We start from the raw sequence: 16,206 nt of genomic DNA, 5'->3' as shown, positions 1-16,206 counted from the left end.
CCTTTATTTTATGGCCTATTGTTTTCTGATATGAATATTGCTACCCCTGCTTTCTTGTCATTGCTATTTCAATGACATATCTCTTTCTATCCTCTCATTTCTAGTCTCTGTGTGTCTTTAGCTCTGAAGTGAGTATCTTGAAGTCAGCATATTGAAGGGTCTTTTTATTTTTATCTAATCAGCCACTCTATGTCTTTTCTTTTAATATATTGTATTTTTCTATATTTATTTATGCTTGGCTGCACTGGGTCTTTCTTGCTGTGCATGGACTTTCTCTAGTGTGGTAACTGAGGGCTACTCTTTAGTTGCAATGCATGGGCTTCTTTTTGTGGTGGCTTCTCCTGTTGCAGAGCATGGGTTCTAGGGCATGTAGTCTTTAGTAGTTGCGGCACATTGTTCAGTTGCCTTACGGCATGTGGAATCTTTCTGGACCAGGGATCAAACCTGTATTATTAACCACTGGACCACCAGGGAATTCCCACCCTATGTCTTCTGATCAAATCATTTATTCCATTGACATTTAAAGTATGTATCATTGTCATTTTATTATTTGTTTTGCAGTTGTTTTTGCTGTTCTTCTCTGTTCATTTATTTTTTCCCATTGTGGTTTGATTGGTGTCCCTAATAGTATGATTGGGTTACTTTTATTTTAGTTTTCATGCATCTATTTCAGGCTTTTTAATTTGTCATTACCATGGGGTTCAAATATGTTGAACCATAATTACATCTACTTGATTTAAACTGGTAATCATTTAAACTCAAGGAAATTTTTAAAAGATCTACATTGTTTACTATGCTCCCCTACATTTTGTTGTTTTGATAGCATATTTTCATGCTTATTTCATGTTTATTGTAGTTATAGTAGCTTTTATAATTTTTTGTCTTTTAACCTATGTACAGGTTTGAGTGACCTTCAATCCTTACTATATATTTGCCTTTCCTGTTGGAATTTTCCCTTTCCTATATATATTACTTCTTTCCCATATAGAGAAGATACTTTAATATTTATTTTAGGGTAGATGTAGTATTGATTAATTCTTTTAGTTTTTGCTAGTCTAAGAAGTTCTTTATTTCTCTTCTATTCTGAATGATAATCTTGCTGGGTGGTGTATCCAGGGCTGCAGGGTTTTCCTTTTCAGCATGTTGCCTATATCACACCACTCCCTTATGGCCTGCACAATTTCTGCAGAGAATTCAGCTGATAGTCTCATGGGGATTCCCTTGTATATGACTTCTTTCCTCTTGCTGTCTTTAGATTTATCTCTTTAAAACTTTTGCCAGTTAAATTATGACATGTCTTAGACATCTTTTTCCTTCTTTAGGCTTGGGAAGTTTTCAGCCACAATTACTTCTAATGCATTTACAATACTGTTTTCTCTCTTTCTCTCCTCATGGAATGCTTATAATGTGAATGTTTCCAAGTTTGTTGTTATGTGAGAGATCACTTATGTTGTACTCATTTTTAAAATCTTTCTTTATGTCTGCTATTCTGATGTGTTCTTCTGTGTCATATAGTCTCTTATTCATTGCTTTTAGAGTGCTTTTGATCTCAAATATTGAATTTATTTTTGATTAAAGTCTTCTTTATATTTGGTAATTCTTTGTTAAAAAGATCAGTGTTTAGATCAATTCTCTTCCCTAACTCAGTTAACATTTTTATTAATATTTTAAAAATTGCTTTATATGGTAAATTGTCTGATTCTATTTCATTATTTGTTTTTTTAAGGTTTTTCTTATGTTCTCTCAATTGAAAAGCTTTTGATTTTCCTTAACCTTCTCCATTCCTGAATTTAACTGAAACTGTTAACCACTGTTACCTATTGTGGTCTTTAATGTGTGTTTTTATGTGGGAACTTCCCTATATATAGACTGCATGCACACGTTACTTTTGGTGAGACAGCTAAATTTGATGTAGTCACCAGTCACATCTTTTCTCAAGATGAGTTGGCTGCTTTCACCAAGGTGGCTATAATGTGAGAGCTGGAGCCTGCACAAGCTGTGAGGCAGGCTTCCTTTCTGCTCAGTGTCTGTGACCACTATGTTAGTGGCAGGGTTCAGCTCCCTTCCAAGTGTTTCTTCTTCCCACACTGGGGCCTTTGTCTTAAAGGAGGGGAGTGTTGAAGCAAGTGGGGTTCATGCACTTACTAAGGCCCAGTGCTCTGCCTGTCTAAGCACTTGTGGCTCTGCTCAGAGGAAATCCATGGCTGCATCTTTCTCACTTTTGTGGCCATTCCAGATCTAGTGTTAAGCTGTGCCATAAAGCGAGTGGGATTGAATTGTTTGCTCTACTTAGGCTGGGGCATAGAGCAAGATGATCACAGGAAATTCAACAGCAGTGCTGCTGTTCAAAATTCTGAACTGCTTCTGGGGAATAGCTTGAATAAGTACCAAGAATGGCCACAACTGTTGCCTCACCTTGGCTAAGCCTCAGGGCCCCTAGGTCAACCTCTGCATCTCTAGATGACATTTCCCCCCAGGTCCTGGCCTCTCTAGATACATTGCCAAGCTCAAACTGAGGAGCACAGTGAGGTAGTCATGGAAAAATATGAAAGATAAAGCAGTAATGTTTGTAGATGAAATATGAGAAAATGTCATCATGGTTTCTTTATAAGACATAAATGCTAAGCATAAAAATTGGTATATTGCACTACATTGCAATTATTAATGCAATTTGTACCTTAGGAAGAGGGTGGAAAAAGAAAGATACATAGTGGGGAAAATGTTAACAACAAATATTGATAATTATATATTTAGAATATATAAACATTTATAGATCAATAAGGAAAAAATTAACAACCCAATAAAAATGGGCTAAAGGTTTAAAGAACTTTAGAAAAGGGATTAGCTCAGTGGCTAATAAACATACTAAATCTGTTCAATTTTCTAAGTCGTTAAGGAATTTCCTTCATTAAAGAAGTTCAAATTGAAAATACAAAGAGTTCTCTGACCATAATGAAATCAAACTAGATATCATGATAGAAAGATGATAGAAAAATTATCAAACACTTGTAAATTAACCACATACTTATAAATGATCCATGAGTCAAATGGACAGCTTAAAGGAAATTTAAATGAATACTTAAAACTGAGTGAAAATGAAAATGCAACATATAAAAAATTGTGGCAATCAGTTAATGCAGTGCTTAGAGGTAAATATGTGATGCCAACTGTTTACATTGGAGAAGAAAAAAAGTTTCAAATCGATAGCTTAAGTCCCTACTTAAAGGAACTTGAAAAAAAGAGACAAAAATAAAAACAAAACTAGCAGATGAGAAGAACTAATAAAATGATAACAAAAATCAATAAAATGAATGTGACATGTCTATCATAGCAGCCTAAGACATCTCTCCTTCCCACCATACAGCCACTACGGAGAACAGTATGGAGATTCCTTAAAAAACTAGGCGTAAAACTACCATACTACACAGCAATTCTACTACTTGGCATATACTTTGAGGAAACCATAACTGAAAAAGACAAATTTATCCTAATATTCATTGCAACACTATTTACAATAGTTAGGGCATGGAAGCAACCTAGATGGGCATCAACAGATGAATGGATAAGGAAGTTGTGGTACATATACACAATGGAATATTACTCAACTATAAAAAAAAAATTGGTTCTTTATTTGGTTCCAAATAGGAAAAGGAGTACATCAAGGCTGTATATTGTCACCACGCTTATTTAACTTATATGCAGAGTACACCATGAGAAATGCTGGGCTGGATGAAGCACAAGCTGGAATCAAGCTTGCTGGGAGAAATATCAGTAACCTCAGATGTGCAGATGACACCACCCTTATGGCAGAAAGTAAAGAACTAAAGAGCCTCTTGATGAAAGTGAAAGAGGAGAGTGAAAACGTTGGCTTAAAGCTCAACATTCAGAAAACAAAGCTCACGGCATCTAGTCCCATCACTTCATGGCAAATAGATGGAGAAACAGTGGAAACAGTGGCTGACTTTATTTTTTGGGTTTCAAGGTCACTGCAGATGGTGACTGCAACCATGAAATTAAAAGGCACTTACTCCTTGGAAGGAAGGTTATGACCAACCTAGACAGCATATTAAAAAGCAGAGACATTACTTTGTCAACAAAAGTCCGTCTAGTCAAGGGTATGGTTTTTCCAGTGGTCATGTATGGATGTGAGAGTTGGACTATAACGAAAGCTGAGCACTGAAGAATTGATGCTTTTGAACTGTGGTGTTGGAGAAGACTCTTGAGAGTTCCTTGAACTGCAAGGAGATCCACCCAGTCCATCCCAATGGAGATCAGTCCTGGGTATTCACTGGAAGGACTGATGTTGAAGTTGAAACTCCAATGCTTTGGCCACCTGATGTGAAGAGCTGATTCATTTGAAAATACCCTGATGCTGGGAAAGATTAAGGGCAGGAGGAGAAGGGGATGACAGGGAAGGAGATGGTTGTATGGCATCACCGACTCAATGGACATGAGCTTGAGTAAACTCTGGGAGTTGGTGATGGACAGGGAAGCCTGGCGTGCTGCAGTCCATGGGGTTGCAGAGTCAGACATGACTGAGCGACTGAACTGAACTGAACTGAATAAAAAAGAAGTCAGTTTTAATGAGGTGGATGAACCTAGAGTCTATTATACAGAGTGAAGTAATTCAGAAAGAGAATGACAAATACCATATGTTAATGCATATATATGGAATCTAGAAAGGTAGTACTGATGATCCTACCTGCAGGGCAGCAAAGGAGACACAGATATAAAGAAGAGACATTTGGACACAGTGGGAGAAGGAGACAGTTGGATAATTTGAGAGAATGATATTGAAACATATATATTGCCACATGTAAAATAGATATCCAATGTTAATTTGATGTGTGATGCAGGGAACCCAAAGCTGGTGCTCTACAACAACCTAGAGTTGTGGGATGGGAAGGGAAGTGAGAGGGGGGTTCAAGAGGTAGGGGACATATGTATACCTATGGCTGATTCATGTTGATGTATGGCAAAAACATCACAATATTTTAAGGTAATTTATCCTCTAATTTAAAAGAAGACCTATTCATTTGGCCTCCTTCCCTTTTAACAATAAAATATGCCATTCTCTATGAACAGTTGAAACTCTGTACAAGTTATGGGATAACTCTCACATTTGAATCAGATGATATGCAGACAGATCTCAGTATGGGTTATGGAATAAGCAGGTACTTGTGAACCAGTTCCACCCTTCTCACCACAGTGTGGGGAAACCTATAGAGTGATAACTTGGACTAATACCCACTTACAGGAGAGCTTTTGTAGAAGTCCAGGTATTCTGAGAAATTCAAATACTCCAATGGAACAAAAATATGAATTTTGATGCATTGGGGAGGGTAAGAGGAACTTTGCCTCAAGGTGGCACAGTGTGAGTCTGAACAAGTCAATAACTATAATACTTTTGGGGGAAAAAAGGATGGGGGGTAAGTGCCCAAATGCCCCAGCTGTGTGAGACATTGTGAGGGAAATACATTTCTCTGCCACAGCACCCAGAGTATTGACGTGAGACTTCCATTACTGGTAGGATGGAGGAGATCCAGAAGAGGGAAGATAAAAGTAGGAAGGCATTAATGAGAGTCTATTCCTACTGACTGAGTTTAGGACTTGAGGAGGTAGCTGACCCATTAGCCATTGGTTCAACCTCATCTGAAGATTCCCCACCTGGCCATCAGTTACCCAAATGCTCAGAGAGTTAAATCAACACATCCTTCCACTCTGCAATGAGCTTTTTGTCCAAGTGCAGCCTCTGGTAGACAAAGAGTGCATGTAGAAAATAGACCATGGTCTGTGGGTAAGAGTGAAACCACAAACTTGAGCTGAAGGGCTACCTGCTGAAAACAAAACAAAAAAAAGGTTTCAAGCAGCCAGCCTGGTGAAGTGTAAGATCAAAGTCATGCAATTTAAAAAATTCTGCTACAAGGTGGAATAAGAAGTGTGAAACAGATGTATCCACACAGTCAGAGAAAGTCTCAGAAATAAGCAGGACCAATGAAAAATGTCTCCATCCTGAAGGCAACTAGAAAAGAGGGAAAGTGGTGAGTGTAACATCAATTGCAAAAACAGAAATGCAAAACACAAAGGAATAAGTAGAATCAAGGAAACATAAAAAATTCCCGTAGTTTCCAGTAACTGAACTCAAAGACACAGAATCCTATACTTTACCCAATAAAGAAGTCAAAATAGCTGTTTTGAGGAAACTAAGATATAAGAAAATACATAAAGACAATTCAATAAACTAAAGAAAAAAGTCACAAATTAACTGAAATATTTAACCAAGAGCATTTGTAAAAAAGTTAAACATAAATTTGGGAGCTGAAGAACTCAATGAATGGGTAAAACTCTGCAATGGAGAACATTAGAAGCAGAATAGACCTGACAGAAGATAGAATCTATGATCTAGAGCATAGGAACTTTAAAATAACCCAGTCAGGAGAGAACAAACAAAATAAAATAATGAAAATAGAGAAAAAAACTATATATTATTAATGGACATCAGCAAATGAAAAAATATCACAATCACTATAGCACCAGAAAGAAAACAGAAGGAAAGGATGCAAAATTTTTACTGAAAAAATAGTAATGAGAAAATCCCAAACCTTGGGAGAGGCTTGGACACCTCAGTTTATGAAGCAAATAGATCACCCCATTATCATAATTCAAAATAAATTATCCAAGTAGAGTTCCAGAGGTAGACAACAAACTTATGATTACCAGGAATGAGAGGGGAGGGATAATTTGGGAGATTGGAATTGACATATACACACTATTGCATATAAAATAGATAACTAATAGGAACCTACTGTACAGCACAGGGAACTCTGCTCAATACTCTGTAATGGCCTATATGGGAACATAATATAAAAAGGAGTGGCTATATGTATACAGATAACTGATTCACTTTGCTATACACCTGAAATTAACACAACCTTGTAAATCAACTATACTCCAATAATCTTTTAAAATCATAAAACCAACCACCTCCAAATCCCATAATAACCTCTCTAAGACACATTATAATGAAACCATCAAAATGAAAGGATGAAGAGTATCCTAAAAGCAGTAATAAAAAATATTATAACCTACATAAGGACCCTCATTAGGCTATATTTCTCAACAGAATCCTGACAAGCTAGGAGAGAGTGGAATGATATATTCAAAATTTGGGGGAAAAACTGCCATCCAAGAATACACTATCTGGCAAAGTTTTATTCAGAAATGAAGGAGAAATACTTTATCAGGTAAAAGAAAAGTTAAGAGAGTTCACCACCACTACAGCTATCTTTTAAGAAGTTCTTCAAGGTGAATAAAAACACTGCCTTGTAACATGAAAACACAGTACAATATACAACATACTGGCAAAGGTAAATATCAAGTCATACTTATAAAACTATAACCATACATATTATGCTGTTTTAAGCACTTGTATATAAAGATTTTTAAAAAGTGTAATAAGCATAACTGTAGCTACTATAATTTATTAATGAGTACAGAGCATAAAAGATAAATTTAACATTAGAAGCATAAAAAAAGGAAAAGTATAGTTTTTCATGCAATTGAAGTTAACTTGCTATTTGCTAAAAATGAACTTCCTAAGCGAAATATTTTATGTAAACCTCATGCTAAACACAAAACAAAACCTACAGTAAATTTGCAAAAGGTAAAAAGAGAGGAATCAGATCAGTGCATAAGACCATGGCTATTAACCAATTCACAAGTTTAGGAAGAGAGACAGGAGATCATCAGTCCAGGTTTGATGCATGAGACAGGGTGCTCAGGGCTGGTGCACTGGGATGACCTTGAGGGATGGGGTGGGAAGGGAGGTGGGAGGGGTGTTCAAGATGGGGAACACATGTACACCCATGGCTAATTCACGTCAATGTGTGGCAAAAACCACTACAATATTGTAAAGTAATTAGCCTCCAATTAAAATAAGTAAATTTCTTTTGAAAAATGCATGCTAAAGTGCTTAAAAATAAAAAAAAGAAACAATGGAACTACAAAACAGGCAGAAAGCAATTAATAAGATGACAGTAATAGTTTATACAGCAATAATTACTTTAAATGGCTGGATCAAAAGGCACATAGTTGCTGAATGGATAAAGTACAAAATCCAATTATATGCTATGAACTTTACCTTTGAGGACACACATAGGTTCAACAAAGTGGAAGGAGGGAAAAGGATATTTCATGCAAGTGAAACCAAAAGAAAGTATGAGAATTAATACTCTTATTAGACAAAATAGATGTTAAACTTCAAACAGGAACAAAAGACAGAAAGATCATTACATAATGATAAAGTGGTCACTTCGTAAACAAGAAAAACCAATCATATATGTGCACTCAATATCAGAGTGCCTAAATATACTAGGTAAATACTAACAGATCTGAAGGAAGAAATAAATCGCAACACAATAATACTAGAGTACCACAATACTTTCAACAATGAACCAATCATCCAGAGAAAATATTACAATGAAACATTGGATTTGGGCTAAACATTAGAATAAATGGATCTAACAAACACATACACAACATTTCACTTACGTGTTTCTCAAGTGCACACAAAATACAATAGGATAGATTATATGATAGGTCATAAAGCAAGTCTTAGCAAATTTAGGGAAGATTGAAATCATACCAAGGAACTTGTCTGACTACAGTGATATGAAATTAGAAATCAAAAACAAGAAGAAAGCTTCCCTGGTAGCTCAGTGATAAAGAGCCCACCTGAGAATGCAGGAGACACAGGTTCAATCTGTGATCTAGGAGGATCCCATGTCCATGCACCTCACTATTGAGCCTGTGCTCTAGATCCCCCAAAACCACAACTACTGAGTTCATGCACCACATCCACTGAAGCCCATGCATCCTAGAGCCCATGCTCCACAACAAGAGAAGCTACCACAATAAGGAGCCCAAACACCACAACTAGAGAGTAGCCTCTGGTCCCCACAGCTAGAGAAAAGCCTATGGAGTAAAAAACATCTAGCACACCCAAAATAAATAAATAAATGCATAAACTGATTTAAAATGAAATAAGAGGAAAACTGGAAAATTTACAAACATGTGGAAACCAAAAAGCATTATTGAGTAAACAATGGGTTGAAGAAATAAAAATGGATGTTAAAAATATCTTGAAAAAGGCTAAAATGGAACACACAGAAACTTATGAATTGATGCATAAGGAGTTCTCAGGGGGCCATTTATAGCAATAAAGGTGTGCATTAAAAAGAAAGATATCAAATAAACAACCCAGCATTATATTTCAAGGAACTAAAAAAGTAAAATAATAATAATAATAAGCCCAGAATTAGCAGAGGGAAGTAAATACCAAAGTTTGGAGTGGAAACAAATGAAATGGAAACAAACAAACAAAAAAAACAGTAGAAAAGACCAAGAAAAATAGCTTTCTTTTTTGGAAAGATAAAAAACTTAAAAAAAATTTAGCTAGTCTTATATAGAATAAAAAAAAAGCACAAAAATAAAATCTGAAATGACAGGGAAGACATTGAAAGTGATATCACAAAAATGTAATCATAAGAGACTAATATTAGCAATTATATGCCAACAAATTTGATGACCTAGAAGAAATTAATCAATTGCTAGAAACATACAACCTACCAAGATGGAATCAGAAGCACAAAATCCAAATATACCGATAAAGAGTAAGGTGAATTAAAAAAAAAAAAAAAAAAAGATATGGTAATCAGACGACTTCCACCAAAGAAAAAGCCCAGGAGTAGATGGTTTTACTGGTGAACTTTAGGAAACATTTAAAGAGGAATGTGTGTCTTGAGAAAGAAGAAGGGAACAGGAGGAATCAACCTGCCTGACTTCAGACTCTACTACAAAGCCATAGTCATCAAGAAAGTATGGTACTGGCACAAAGACAGAAATATAGATCAATGGAACAAAATAGAAAGTCCAGAGATAAATCCACATACCTTTAGACACCTTATCTTCAACAAAGGAGGCAAGAATATACAATGGAAAAAAGACAACCTCTTTAACAAGTCGTGCTGGGAAAACTGGTCAACCACTTGTAAAAGAATGAAACTAGAACACTTTCTCACACCATATACAAAAACAACTCAAAATGGATTAAAGATCTAAATGTAAGACCAGAAACTATAAAACGTCTAGAGGAGAACATAGGCAAAACACTCTCCAACATAAATCACAGCAAGATCCTCTATAACCCATCCCCCAGAATATTGGAAATAAAAGCAAAAATAAACAGATGGGACCTAATGAAACTTAAAAGCATTTGCACAACAAAGGAAAATAGAAGCAAGGTGAAAAGACAGTCTTCAGAATGGGAGAAAATAATAGCAAATGAAGAAACAGACAAAGGATTAATTTCAAAAATATACAAGCAACACCTGCAGCTCAATTCCAGAAAAATAATAGACCCAATCAAAAAGTGGGCCAAAGAACTAAACAGACATTTCTCCAAAGAAGACATACAGATGGCTAACAAACATATGGAAAGATGCTCAACATAACTCATTATCAGAGGAATGCAAATCAAAACCACAATGAGGTACCATTACACGCTAGTCAGGATGGCTGCTATCCAAAAGTCTACCAGCAATAAATGCTGGAGAGGGTGTGGAGAAAAGGGAACCCTCTCACACTGTTGGTGGGAATGCAAACTAATACAGCCACTACGGAGAAGAGTGTGGAGATTCCACAAAAAACTGGAAATAGAACTGCCATATGACCCAGCAATTCCACTCCTGGGCACCCAGATCTGAAAGAGACACGTGCACCCCAATGTTCACTGCAGCACTGTTTTTAATAGCCAGGACATGGAAGTAGCCTAGATGCCCATCAGCAGACGAATCGATAGGGAAACTGTGGTACATATACCCAATGGAATATTACTCAGCCATTAAAAAGAATTCATTTGAATCAGTCCTAATGAGATGGATGAAACTGGAGCCCATTATACAGAGTGAAGTAAGCCAGAAAGTTAAACATCAATACAGGATACTAACACATATATATGGAATTTTAAAAGATGGTAACGCTACCCCTATATGCAAAACAAAAAAAGAGACACAGATGTACAGAACAGACTTTTGGACTCTGTGGGAGAAGGCAAGGGTGCGATGTTCTGAGAGAATGGCATTGAAACAAGTATACTATCAGGTGTGAAACAGATCGCCAGTTCAGGTTGCATGCATGAGACAAGGGCTCAGGGCTGGTGCACTGGGAAGACCCAGAGGGATGGGATGGGGAGGGAGGCGGGAGGGGGGTATCGGGATGGGGAACACATGTAAATCCATGGCTAATTCATGTCAATGTATGGCAAAAACCACTACAATATTGTAAAGTAATTAGCCTCCAACTAATAAAAATAAATGAAAAATAAACAACAAAATACAAACAAAAAATAAAGAGGAATGTGTTAATTCCTCTTTAAATGTATTAATTCCAATACCTCTCAAACACTTCCAAAAAATTGAAGAGGAGGGAATACTTCCAAATTTATTTTATGAGGCCAGCATTGCCCTGATATCAAAACCACATAAGGAAACTATAAGAAAACCGGACAACACTATCCCTGGTAAATATAGATGCAAAAATTCTCAACAAGATATTGTCAAATTGAATTCAATAACACATTACAACACAGAAACAGACTCACAGACACTGAAAACAAATTTGTGGTTACAAAGGAAATAGGAAAAGACAGAGAAGCAAATTAAGGGTATAGTATTAACACATATAACCATTATGCATAAAATAGAGAAGCAACAAGGTAATTTTAGTCATTACTTTGTAATAACCTATAATGTAATATAATCCATAAAAGTACAGGATCATTAAGCTATAAACCTGAAAATATAATTTTGCAAATTAACTATCTTTTAATTTCAAAATTCACATTGAAAGAATTGAGTATGATCAAGTGGGATTGAACCCTGGGCTCTGATTATGGTCCAAAATAAATAAAATAAATGTGATATGTCATATTAATGGAATAAGAAATAAAAGTTGGAGAAGCTCTATACAGTCAGCAGAAACAAGACTGGGAGTTGACTGTGGCTCAAATGACGAAATCCTTATTACCAAATTCAGATTGAAATTGAAGAAATTGGAGAAAACCACTAGACCATTCAAATATGACCTGAATCAAATCCCTTATTAGTATACAATGGAAGTGAGAAATAGATTTAAGGGACTAGATGTGATAGACAGAGTGCCTGATGAACTATGGATGGAGGTTCGTGACATTGTACAGGAGACAGGAATCAAAACCATCCCCAAGATAAAGAAAGTTAAAAAGCAAAATGGCTATCTGAGGAGGCTCTACAAATAGATGTGAAAAGAAGGGAAGCAAAAAGCAAAGGAGGAAAGGAAAGACATACACATTTGAATGCAGAGTTCCAAAGAATAGCAAGGAGAGATAAGAAAGCCTTCCTCAGCGATCAGTGCAAAGAAATAGAGGAAAACAATAGAATGGGAAAGATTAGAGACCTCTTCAAGAAAATTAGAGATACTGAAGGAACATTTCATGCAAGGACGGGCTCAATAAAGGACAGGAATGGTATGGACCTAACAGAAGCAGAAGATATTAAGAGGTGGCAAGAATACACAGAAGAACTGTACAAAAAAGATCTTCACGACCCAGAAAATCACGACGGTGTGATCACTCACCTAGAGTCAGACATCCTGGTATGTGAAGTCAAGTGGGCTTTAGGAAGCATCACTATGAACAAAGCTACTGGAGGTGATGGAATTCCAGTTGAGCTATTTCAAATCCGGAAAGATGATGCTGTGAAAGTTCTGCACTCAATATGCCAGCAAATTTGGAAAACTCAGCAGTGGCCACAGGACTGGAAAAGTTCCATTTTCATTCCAATCGCAAAGAAAGGCAAAGCCAAAGAATGCTCAAACTACCGCACAATTGCACTCATCTCACACACTAGTAAAGTAATGCTCAAAATTCTCCAAGCCAGGCTTCAGCAATACGTGAACCTTGAACTTCCAGCTGTTCAAGCTGATTTTAGAAAAGGCATAGGAATCAGAAATCAAATTGCCAACATCTGCTGGAAAATAGGAAAAGCAAGAGAGTTCCAGGAAAACATCTATTTCTGCTTTATTGACTATGCCAAAGCCTTTGACTATGTGGATCACAATAAACTGTGGAAAATTCTGAAAGAGATGGGAATACCAGACCACTTGACCTGCCTCTTGAGAAACCCATATAGAGTTTCCAAATAGGAAAAGGAGTTCTTCAAAGCTGTATACTGCCACCCTGATTATTTAAATTATATGCAGAATACATCATGAGAGACTCTGGGCTCAAGCAAGCACAAGCTAAAATCAAGATTGCTGGGAGAAATATCAATAACCTCAGTTATGCAGATGACACCACCCTTATGACAGAAAGTGAAGAAGAACTAAAGAACCTCTTGATGACAGTGAAAGAGAAGCATGAAAAAGTTAGCTTAAAGCTCAACATTCAGAAAACAGAGATCATGACATCCAGTCCCATCACTTCATGGTAAAAAGATGCAGAAACAGTGGCTGACTTTATTGTTTTGGTCTCCAGAATCACTGCAGTTGGTGATTGCAGCCATGAAATTAAGACACTTACTCCCTGGAAGGAAAGTTATGATCAACCTAGACAACATATTAAAAAGCAGAAACATGACTTTGTCAACAAAGCTCCATGTATTCAAGGGTATGGTTTTTCCAGTGGCCATGTATGGATGTGAGAGTTGGATTATAACGAAAGCTGAGTGCTGAATAATCGATGCTTTTGAACTGTGGTGTTGGAGAAAACTCTTTAGAGTCACTTGGACTGCAAGGAAATCCAACCAGTCCATTCTAAAGGAGATCAGTCCTAGGTGTTCATTGGAAGGACTGATGTTGAAGCTGAAACTCCAGTACTTTGACCCCCTGATGCGAAGAGCTGACTCATTTGAGAAGACCCTGATGCTGGGAAAGATTGAGGGCAGGAGGTGAAGGGGACGACAGAGGATGAGATGGCTGGATGGCATCACTGACTCGATGGAAACGGGTTTGGGTGGACTCCGGGACTTGGTGAAGGACAGGGATGCCTGGTGTGCTGTTACAAAGAGTCAGAAATGACTGAGCGACTGAACTGAACGAAACTGAATAAAAGTTATTAATGGAATGAGTAGTAAAAATTATATGATCACTTAAATAGATACAGAAAAATCATTGACAAAATTCAGCAATTTTTTTTTTTATTAAAAACTTTTTTCAGCAATTTGCTACTTCTAGGAACACACCTTCCATAATAAAAGCAGGTGTGCCAAATACACAGCTGATATTATATCCATGATGATAAATTGAAACCTCTTCCTCTAATATTAGGAACAAGACAAGGAAGCCCACTATTACAATCGTTTTTCAACATAGTACTGGAAGTTCTAGTTAGAGCAATTAGGCAAGATAAAGAAACAAAATACATCTAAATCTTTTTTTTTTTTTCATGTTTCTCATTGCCTCTTTGTTCAGGTCTTTATTCAAAATTAGCTGTCCAAAATGATTTGGCATTTATGGAATAAACAAATTTAAGTTTATGCAGCAGCCTTCTTTTCCTCTGAGGTGGGTTTCTTTTCTGTGGGTTTCTTTTCAGCTGCTGGTTTCTTGGTCCCTGCAGCCTTTCTCCCACCACAGGCTTCTTCAGCTTCTTATCGCCAACAGCCTTCTTTTCTTTGTTTCCCAGCACAGGCTTCTTGCCCTGAACCCCCTTCTGATCTGATTTGGCTTCTGGTGCTGCTGCTGCCTTATCCATGCAGATTTTGTAGTTCTTGGCCTTTCGAAGAATGGTGTTCCAGGGCTTAGTCTTTGCGTATGGGTTAAGCTTCAACATGATTCTCAGGTTTTTCAGTGGATTCTTCTTCAGGACTCTGCAATGAATCTTCTTGCATGGTGCTCGGAGTGCTCTTTGGATTTCTGGGCTTTTCAAGATTCTGCTAAGGTCTGTATTGAGCATCTTGTGCATGGGGAGTTGTAGTTACTCTTGAGGGAGGCTACTTGATGCCAAGTGCCGTATAGCGCATCTAACTTTCAGAAAGCACTTTCAGTCCAAATGCAGAAACGTCCCACATGACCACCAGGAGCAAGTTTCAGAATGTTCAGCTTGCTTACATTAAGCAGAGTAATTCCAGGGTTGTTTCTGAAGGCTTTGATGATACCATTGTCTTCATTATAGATGATGCAGGGTCCCTTGCGCTGGATACGGCGAATGTTTCTCATTTTGCCTTTACCCGCTCTCATTCGCTGAGAGGCGTAAACCTTTTTGATATCATTCCAGGCCTTAAGTTTCTTCAGAAGCAAAACAGCCTCCTTGGTCTTCTTGTAGCCTTCAGCTTTATCTTCAACCACCAAAGGAAGTTTAGGAACTTCCTCTATGTGATTACCTTTAGACATGACCAGCACTGGTAAGGCTGAGGCAGCCAGTGCAGAGCAGATGGCATATCGCTTCTGTGTTGTATTCACTCTGCGGTGACAACATCGCCAGGTCTTGCTTGGTGCAAACATGCGGCCCCCACGACACATATTTCCAAAAGCACCCTGACCAGAACGGTGAGTCCCGCCACTTCGAACCCTGGGAATTCGAGCCTTAGCTCTACTGGTACCTCAAGACTCAGCACTGGTTTGATGACCTGCTAATTCACTGACAGCATAGGGCTGTCTGTTGTTTTTGCGCAAGTTGGTGTGAACAAAGTTAAAAATATCAGGTCGAATGGGAGCCTTGAACACAGCAGGCAAAGTGACATTTTTGCCAGAGGACTCCCCCTTTTCAGAGTACACTGATATGAGTGGATGAGCACGCGCCATGGCGGGGAGAGGAGAAGGCCACGCTCCTCTCAACCTGGCAGCTCCCACAGGAAAAGCCATCTAAATCTTAAAGATGACATGAAATTGGATTTTTGGGTCATGATCTGTGGCATGTGGGATCTTTGTTCCCTGACCAGGGATTGAATCTGTGCCTCCTGCATTGGAAGTATGAAGTCTTAATAACTAGACTGCAGGAGAAGTCCAAAGCTGTTGTTATTTGAAAATGATCTTTTGGGGCTTCCCTGGTGGTTCGGCAGTAAAGAATATGCCTGCCAATACAGGAGATGTAGGTTTGATCTTTGGGTAGGGAGAGTACCCTGGAAAAGGAAATGACAATCCACTCTGGTATTCTTGCCTGGGAAATCCCATAGA

General features: G+C 37.6%; 1 protein-coding gene and 1 pseudogene across 1 annotated transcript in view; one reads left to right on the top strand and one right to left on the bottom strand.

The window, feature by feature from the left end:
• Positions 1–3,739, top strand: part of OPHN1 (oligophrenin 1) — a 734,952-nt gene extending 731,213 nt beyond the window's left edge. The window contains exon 25 of the mRNA XM_065915121.1: positions 3,703–3,739. The gene's annotated coding sequence lies outside the window, so the exon portion shown is untranslated. The remainder of the gene's footprint in view (positions 1–3,702) is intronic.
• Positions 3,740–14,465: 10,726 nt separating this feature from the next.
• On the bottom strand, positions 14,466–15,876 carry LOC136153768 (large ribosomal subunit protein uL4 pseudogene; annotated as a pseudogene).
• Between the last annotated feature and the right edge of the window lie 330 nt (positions 15,877–16,206).

Source organism: Muntiacus reevesi, chromosome X (assembly GCF_963930625.1).
Source record: "Muntiacus reevesi chromosome X, mMunRee1.1, whole genome shotgun sequence".
Taxonomy (NCBI): Eukaryota; Metazoa; Chordata; class Mammalia; order Artiodactyla; family Cervidae; genus Muntiacus; species Muntiacus reevesi.
Note: the sequence above shows the minus strand (reverse complement) of the source record. Positions and strands in the feature narration are given on the sequence as shown.